The following is an 8,694-nucleotide window of genomic DNA, read 5'->3' on the forward strand; positions in this document are numbered from 1 at the left end:
CTGAAAAATCCCTAACTATTATTCGTAAGGATATTCATTAACCTTGTTGAGTGGAAAAACCAAAGTGAACTTCTTATGAACTGAGTCATATAAGCAATCTCACAGCGGGCATTATTTCCCCCGTTTATTTTAAGAATTATCAACAAAGTTGTTTAAAGCAGTAATCAATTTCAGTTCTTGTTTACTTGCCATCTTCATTTTCACATTTCCCAACATATTGCGAAGGAACGTAAGAAGCTGCCTTATACTTAATCAAACCATTGATCCATCTAGTTCAGTGCTGTCTACACGGACTGGCAGCAGATCTCCAGGGTTTCAGGCAGGGCCCTCTCCCAACTCCACCTGCAGATATTAGTGATTGAGCCTGAGACCTTCTGCATGCAAGGCAAATAGTCTACCACTGAGCCAAGGCCCTACCCCTTTCATGTACGCATGCTGAATCACTTATTGAAACACTATCGTATTTACCTGTCCTCCTGTGACATAGAGAGTTTGCTTTCCTAAATGCACCCCGTTCCCCTGAAAGCCAGATCTTTCCCTTCATCAGCTTTGTTTGTCCTGGAATTCTCTCCCACCAGGTTTTGGGTTTTGTCTTGTCTTTAGGCTAGGAAAATGAGAATGTTGTGTTTGTTTCTCTGCAAAAGAACAAAGAGTCATTGTGGGCTGATAACAAGTTGCAGAACTGTAAGGTTGCTCCAAAATACAGCGGTGAAGACTTGAGGGAATGACAGGCTTCTCAAAATATATGTGAGTTTTTATACAGAGTAGAAGAGGATAGATAATTATAGTTTGCCAGTGGACTTGGATCTAGGTCAGGAGTAGCTAACTTGGTGCTTTCCATATGTTTTGGACTCCAATTCCCATCAGCTGCAGCCAGCATGGGCAACAGTAGAGGATGATGGGAACTGTAGTCCAACATCTGGAGAGCTACCCCTAAACATTAGAACTTGGTTTCCAGCAACTGGCATTCAGAAGCATTACTGCCCCCAAATGTGGTAGCCACTGGTGCATGCCCTGATTATTCCTCTCCCCCCCCCCCATTCATTTCTAATGGGAATACATAGCGATCCTGCTCTATAGCTGTGGAGAATATTCTGCTATGATTATGGTAGGGCAGGAAAGCTGTGGTGGTAGGGGGAGGAACTCAACCCGTGGGATCAATATATCTCAGGATCGGTTTATATCACACATAAAAAGACACCATAACTGTACCGCTCGCTTCTTGTTTAGTGTCCTGTTCTTTCTATCCACTAATACATCGTAAACCAGCTGATCCCTGAGGTAGGACACTGGCAAGGAATCACACACTTTTTAAAAGTTACTTTTCAGGGGCTTTGTCTGTGCATCTCAAATTGATGCAGGACGTGGAGGTGAAGAGAGGGCTGGAGCTGCCTTCAGCATTTGTCTGGGAGGCTGAGACACCACCCACAAGAGATGACCAGGCCAAAGAAGACTGCTGTTGTATTCAAGCCTGGCTGATGTTCTATCAATGTTCTGTAATTTCTTTTCTTTAGTGCAGGAAGATGGGAAGCTGCATTATACTACGTCAGATCATTGGTCGGTCGGTCTGCGTGGACTAGCAGGATCAATTCAGGATTTCGGGCAGGGGTTTCTCCCACCCCTACCTCAGGATACTGGGGACTGAACCAGAGACCTTCTGCAATATGCTTCTGAATACAGTGGTACCTCAGGTTAAGTACTTAATTCATTCTGGAGGTCCGTACTTAACCTGAAACTGTTCTTAACCTGAAGCACCACTTTAGCTAATGGGGCCTCCTGCTGCCGCCGCGCCGTCGGAGCCCGATTTCTGTTCTTATCCTGAAGCAAAGTTCTTAACCTGAAGCACTATTTCTAGGTTAGCGGAGTGTGTAACCTGAAGCGTATGTAACCCAAGGTACCACTGTACCAGTTTGGTGGGAGCAAGTGGCTGTTGCTTGCTTGAGGTTTTAAGCTGGCTCTCCTTTATTGGGAACAGGATTTTGGACTGAACAGACTGTTGACTAAACTGAGACTCTGAGATAATAGCAACTAGGTAGGCAGGCTGGGCACACGCTTTAAAATAACTAGTCCCCCCCCACACACAAATGTCAATGCAAGAAGAGCCCTACTGGATCAGACTAAAGGTCTATCTAGTCACTGTCAGGAGCTCGTCCTACACTCGAGTAGGACCCTGGCAGAGACACATGCCCAACTGGCATGTTCTCTCCCTCCTGGTCGATTGTTCGGGAGCTTTAAAAGCTTTCTTCAGCCCAAACATCACAGCGACCAATGCCAACAGACATCGGCACACTTAGGGATCCGCAGAGTCTTCACAGCTTGCGTAACAGACCTCAGCAACTCAGCATTTTGGCTAATCTACTTTATTTACATATAAACACACACGGAGCACTGCAACATGGCTCCCCCCCTCTCTCTAGCATCAGACACGAAGAGAAAGGACAAAGGACAATAGTCCCACTTCACAGAACACAGTAACACAAACATCCTGTCTCCATCACTTCCCACACTGTGGAATGAAAACATACACTGTCATGTGATAGACAAAAATCCCATGACTGCAAAAACAGAGCAGGAATTCTAACAGTCACCCCCAGTAGACCACCCAATTTCTATTAGAAGCCTACAGGCAGCTCATGAGCTCCATGGCATTCTCTCACCACTTGTGACCTGAACTGGTTAAAGCAGAAATTCTATGCTCCAACTTTGTGCTCAAACAGGGCACCACTGAAATTTGAAAGGCAAAAGTTCACCCTTGGCAGAAGTTTATATTGTCACAAGTTTATATTGAGCCCAGAAACAAGGTACATAGGTATGGGTTGGAGAATCTATCAATTCTGGTTTCTCTCTTTCTCATATTTGCACTCTCAAGTTCAGTTTTCCACATCAGTTTGCAAAATTTTGAAAAACCGTGAAAATTCAGGAGCATTTTACTGTATATTTCTCCTCCTGTGCACATCCTTTGTACCTAATTTTGCCTAACGTAGCAATTTTTACAAAGTGCTTCTATACAAACAAACACACACATACACACACTTGATGGTTAATTTAAACTGGTTTTATTTCTACTGCATCTTCTATTTATTTATTTATTTATTTATTTATTTATTTATATTATTATATTTTAGTCACTCCCCCACCTCTGAAAAAAACAGAATCTCAAAGCAACTTATAAACATAGGGCTGGTTGATTGATTACAGAAACTGATTTTCTATAATCAATTAAAAGCTTAACAATTCCCCCCCCCCCAAAAAAAGGTCAATTTTTGTGTCCGGGCTTTTGCTCTTTGAAAGATAGCAACCCCATATACAAACATCAACATTTTAAAACAAGGATAAAACTCTCTACAATACCAAAGTAACACATATAGAAAAACCAGTCTAATTCCGTCCCATCCCACTAAAAGGTAAGCAGGAAAGGTAAGCTACAAAGGCCCGAGTGAATAAATATGTTTTCACCTGGTGCCTTAAAAACAATAGTGAGAGTGCTGGGCATGGCTCCCTGGGGAGAGTATTACATAAAGAAAGGAGTCACCTCTGAGAAAACCCATTCCCATATCTTTTGCAAGCGTACTGGATTCTGCTTAGAGAGTATGGTTAAGTGGTATATAAACTTGTAACTTTAATAAAGGTTAGGGAGGGCTAACACCAATACGAAAAGTGCAGCTGATTAATATTATATTGGAATGAAATAATCCAGGTTACTGGGGGAAGATATAGATTAAAATATATTTACGATCTACTTACGTATTAAATATACTTGGCTACGGTAATCCCTTTTTAAACTATAATTATTTTATAAATTAAAAGGAGCGAGATTTTGAGTGGTCTTGTATTGAATAACATTTAATGTCTTTGTAGAATGTGTATTTCAGATTTATGTAACATTACTATGTTACAAGCCTAGGGCTTGCGGATCAGAAGGTTGGCGGTTCAAATCACCGTGGGGATTCAAACCGCTGACCATTCGATTGGCAAGCCCAAGCGGCACAGTGGTTTAACCCACAGCACCACCCGCGTCCCTTTTTGAACAGTAGTTTCTTAATTTTTAGAAATAAAAATAAATGCATTAGTCCCTTCAACATTTTCTAATTATTCTCATTTTCCATTTTTCTGTGGAGGAAAAACCCCAAATGCACTCAGTGGCATTTCTGATTTGCAGAACTGTGCAGTTGCACAGATCAAAATGACTGTGTACCCTTCAAGTGACCTCATTTGCTTTTAGGATCATTTGGATAGGCAGTATAGAAGTCCCAAAGGAATGTAGTAAATAAATATGGTGTAGGAAAGTCTGCACCAGCTCCATCCTAACAATAATTCTGCCAAAAAGCAAAAGTTGACACTATGAAGATGCACACTGCAATGCAGATCTTTCAGGCCGGATGAAGATCAGATGTATTTTATTTTATTTTATTTTATTTTATTATTATTTTATTCCCTACCCATCTGGCTGGATTTCCCCAGCCACTCTGGGTGGCTCCTAATCAAATATTAAAAACACAATACAGCATTAAACATTTAAAACTTCCCTAAACAGGGCTGCCTTCACCTTCAGATGTCTTTTAAAAGTAAGATAGTTGCTTATTGCCTTGACATCTGAAGGGGGGGTATTCCACAGGGAGGGTGCCACTACTGAGAAGGCCCTCTGCCTGGTTCCCTGTAACCTCACTTCTCGCAGACAGGGAACTTGCCAGAAGGCCCTCGGAGCTGGGCCTCAGTCTCCGGGCTGAACGATGGGGTAAATCACATATATTGTGATCTGGCCTGGAAAGACTAGTATCAGCATTTAAATTATTATTATTATTATTATTATTATTATTATTATTATTATTATTATTTCTACACCACCCATCTGGCTGGGTTTCCCCAGCCAGGTAACATCCCAATGGGATCTCTGCCTGGTGAGAAGGGTCTTAGTTCAGTGACAGAGCATCTGTTTTGCATTCAGAAGATCCCAGATTCATTCCTATGCATCTCAGGGATGGGGACTGAGAAATATCCTCATCTGATGCACAAGGCAACTTCCTGTGTGCCTATGCCTACCCTACACCATCAAACAATTTTCCACTATTTCATGGGAGTCTGTCAGGCTTCAGGGAATCTGATCTCCCTCCATCTTGGCAGGCTGCCAGTAATAGAAAAAAGAAGCTGTTACCAAGGTATTTTGTTCAATATTCAGAGAGAGAGACTTAGGATGCAGTCTCTCAGATAATGGTGTTGCTCCGAGTAAAGTCCCCCCCCCCTCCAATTTTACGTCATTCCTGCATTGGCTGATCTTTGCTTTCTGCCTCTGAGCTTTCTGTTCTCCTACTCTCAATGCCTGCCAGGTCCTGGGAGAGGGGGCGTGTCTGGAATGCTTTCCAAAGACACTGAGTCTGTCAGCTGTCTCTCCCCTGGTGCTTCTTCTTCCTCCTGCTCCTCTGCCAATATTTCACAGCTTCTCCCCACTGCAGCCTCTGAACTGTGCCCTTCTGCAAACCACTGTTCTAAATCTATACTGCCTCCAACTTCTCTGGGAAGTGCAGGAGGAGAGGGTCCCCACCATTCCTCCTCAGTCCAGTCCCCGACAGAGCCACTGTTTCATTAAAAAATAATATAAATATAAATATTTGATTTCTCACAATACTACAGAGCCACAGGGCAGATCCCACACTCGGATGCCAATGCTAATCGAAGCATTTCTGCTGCTCTGGTGATTCTCAATGCAACTGGACAGTTTGTTGCTCCTTCCACACTAAGCCAACTCTGTGGCTTGGGGTGTGGTGGAATCACAGCAGTAGCAGAAGCTTAGCTCCTCCTTCTAGACATCAGGTGTGCATTCAATGCACATGCAATATTTTCCATACATCCACGTGATTGTGCCAAGGCCATTTCACACGCTTCTTCATACTGTGCACACAGTTAAGCTAAGGAATTCGCTTCCACGAGAGTTAGGTGATAGCCACCAACTTGGATGGCTTCCAAAAAGGATAATAATCATTAATCATTAATCATTAATAATAATATATTATTTATACCACACTCATCTGGCCGGGTTTCCCCCAATCGAATATTAAAAACGCAATGCAGCATTAAACATTAAAAACTTCCCTAAACAGGGCTGCCTTCAGATGCCTCTTAAAAGTAGAATAGTTCTTTATTTCCTTGACATCTGAAAGGGGGGTGGTATTCCACAGGGAGGGTGCCACTACCAAGAAGGCCCTGTGCCTGGTTCACTGTAACTTCACTTCTTGCAGTGAGGGAACCAGCAGAAGACCCTCGGAGGAGGACCTCAGTGTCCGGGCTGAACTCTCCTTCAGTTATACTGGGCCAAGGCTGTTTAGGGCTTTAAAGATCCAGAAAGGAAGAGTCAACGAAGGGGTGTTATCTGCTTAGGGCAGTGAATGACTGTGAGCATCACCACAGTGGTTGGGAAGGAAGAGACAAATGAGAAAAAAACTGGGGGGGGGGGAATGGCTCTTTGTCACCTTCCAGCCTTGCAAAATAATGGAACAAATTAATGGACCTTAACAGATTGGAGAACTGGGCCAAACTAACAAAATGAATTTCAATAGGGCCAAATGTCAGGTTCTGCACTTACAAAACAACAACAGACCACACCTGCAATACTGTGCCCAGTTCTGGGTGCCACAATTTAAGAAGGATGGGATATGTGCAGAGGAGGGCAGCCAAGATGATCAAGGTTCTGGAAACCAAACCTTATGAGGAATGCTTGAGGGAGTTGGGTGCGTTTAGCCTGGATAAGAGGAGACTGGGAGGAGATATTATAGCCATTTTCAAATACGGTATCTAAAGGGTTGTCTCACATGGAAGATGGAGCAAGCTTGTTTTCTTCTGCTCTGGAGTGTAGGATCTGAACCAATGGCCGGGGATGCTGAATTTTGGCCTTGCACAAAGTGCTGCAGAAATTTGAGTGATCTGCCACCTGTCATGGATGTTTTAGTTGATATTCCTGCATTGCAGGGAGTTGGACTAGATAACTGCCAGGATCCTTTCCGACACTACAGTTCTGTCATTCTATGTGGCATGGCCCAAAGTGACTTGCAGAAGTACTTGCTGAAGAGGACCACAGAAATTGTGGAATGCCCACTAGAGTATTCTCAGGAACGTAGGAAATTGCCTTATCTATTGGCCCATCTCCACAATTTCAGAGAGGGCTCTTTTCCAGGCCTACCTGAGATGCCAGGGGTTAGTGGCTTGGTGTTGGGGCTGTTGTTCGTGGTAGGAACGCTGGCTGGTTCCTGTGCCTTCTGGGCTCTGTGAGGCAACTGCTGGGCTGTGGAGTTACTGAGCTTCTATCCCCTGCGCCCATCATCATGCCTCTAATCCACCTTGCCTGGGAAAGAGCCTATTCCTATTGGTATGCTGAGGTAAACACAGCAACATAGGAGCACAGGAAACTGCCTTATCTTAAGTTAGACCCTTGGTTCATATAGTTCAGTATTTTCTATACTGAATGGCTGGGAGTGGCTCTCCATGGTTTCAGGGAGCAAGTTTCTCCCAGAGGTTCAATCTGGGACCTTCTGCACACAAGCTCTACCACTCAGCTATGGGCATTCCCCAAGAATTGTGGGAAACACCAGAAGCCTTTCTACTTGGAATAATAGGACTGGAATTGCCCCCAAAGATGTTAGATTGTTTTTGTATGCCACTACAGCGGCAAGACTTTTATTAGCCAAAAATTGGAAATCGCAAGAAATACCAACAATAGAAGAATGGCAAATGAAGATGATGGACTTTTTGGAGCTGGCAGACCTGACTGGGAGAATCTGTGACCAGAAAGAAGAGGAGACACAACAGGATTGGAAGAAATTCAAAGAATATTTAACTAAATATTGTAATATAAGATAAATAGAAAATTCTTGGAAGGAACAAATAGGCCTAGGGGTAGAATAAGAATAGGTGGTAGTAAATATTGAGGATTAGAATAATAATAAAGGAGAAGAGGTTAGTTAATGAATAGAGTTAATATTATTAGAAATATGAAGTTGGAGAACTGTTATACAGGTGATATAATGAAATTCAGATAGAGGGGATTTGAGGAAGTCGGTTATCAATGTAATGAAATTATGGGTGTGAAGTAATAATTCTCTTTTTTGTTTTTTACTGTATGTTTTGTTATGTTTTGTAATGTTTTCTTTTACTTTCTGTGATAATTGTGAAAATCAATTAAAAAAATTGAGGGGGGGGGAGAATTGCAGGATGCAATGGACACTCGGGTTGCAAACATGATCTGTGCAGGATGCATATTCGCAACCCCCAGTGTTTGCAACCCGCAGTGGTGCATCTGCGCATGCACAAAGCGTGATTTAGCGCTTCTGCACATGTGCGACTGCCGAAACCCGGAAGTAACCCGTTCTGGTACTTCCAGGTTTCGGCAGGTCCATAACCCCCAAAAAACGCAACCTGAAGCTTCTGTAACCCGAGGTATGATTGTACTTTGGCCGTGCAATTCAGCGACAGTGTGCTCTAGGAACAATACCTTCCTGGAAATGCACGCAACACCAGTCGCCGACAACTGTGGCGAGCAAGGGGGGCCGTGGTGAGCACTACCTGTGAGCCAGCCATGCCTCGTTAAACTCAGAGCGATCAAGACTTGAGTTGGAAGTCGTCCTGTTTGCTGCCATACGCTGCGTGTACACTGAATTCACTCTTACAGTAAAATAGACTTTGTGGCTGCTTTTCATCAGCGCCTTG

Source organism: Podarcis erhardii (genome assembly GCF_964252035.2).
Source record: "Podarcis erhardii genome assembly, chromosome: 1".
Taxonomy (NCBI): domain Eukaryota; kingdom Metazoa; phylum Chordata; class Lepidosauria; order Squamata; family Lacertidae; genus Podarcis; species Podarcis erhardii.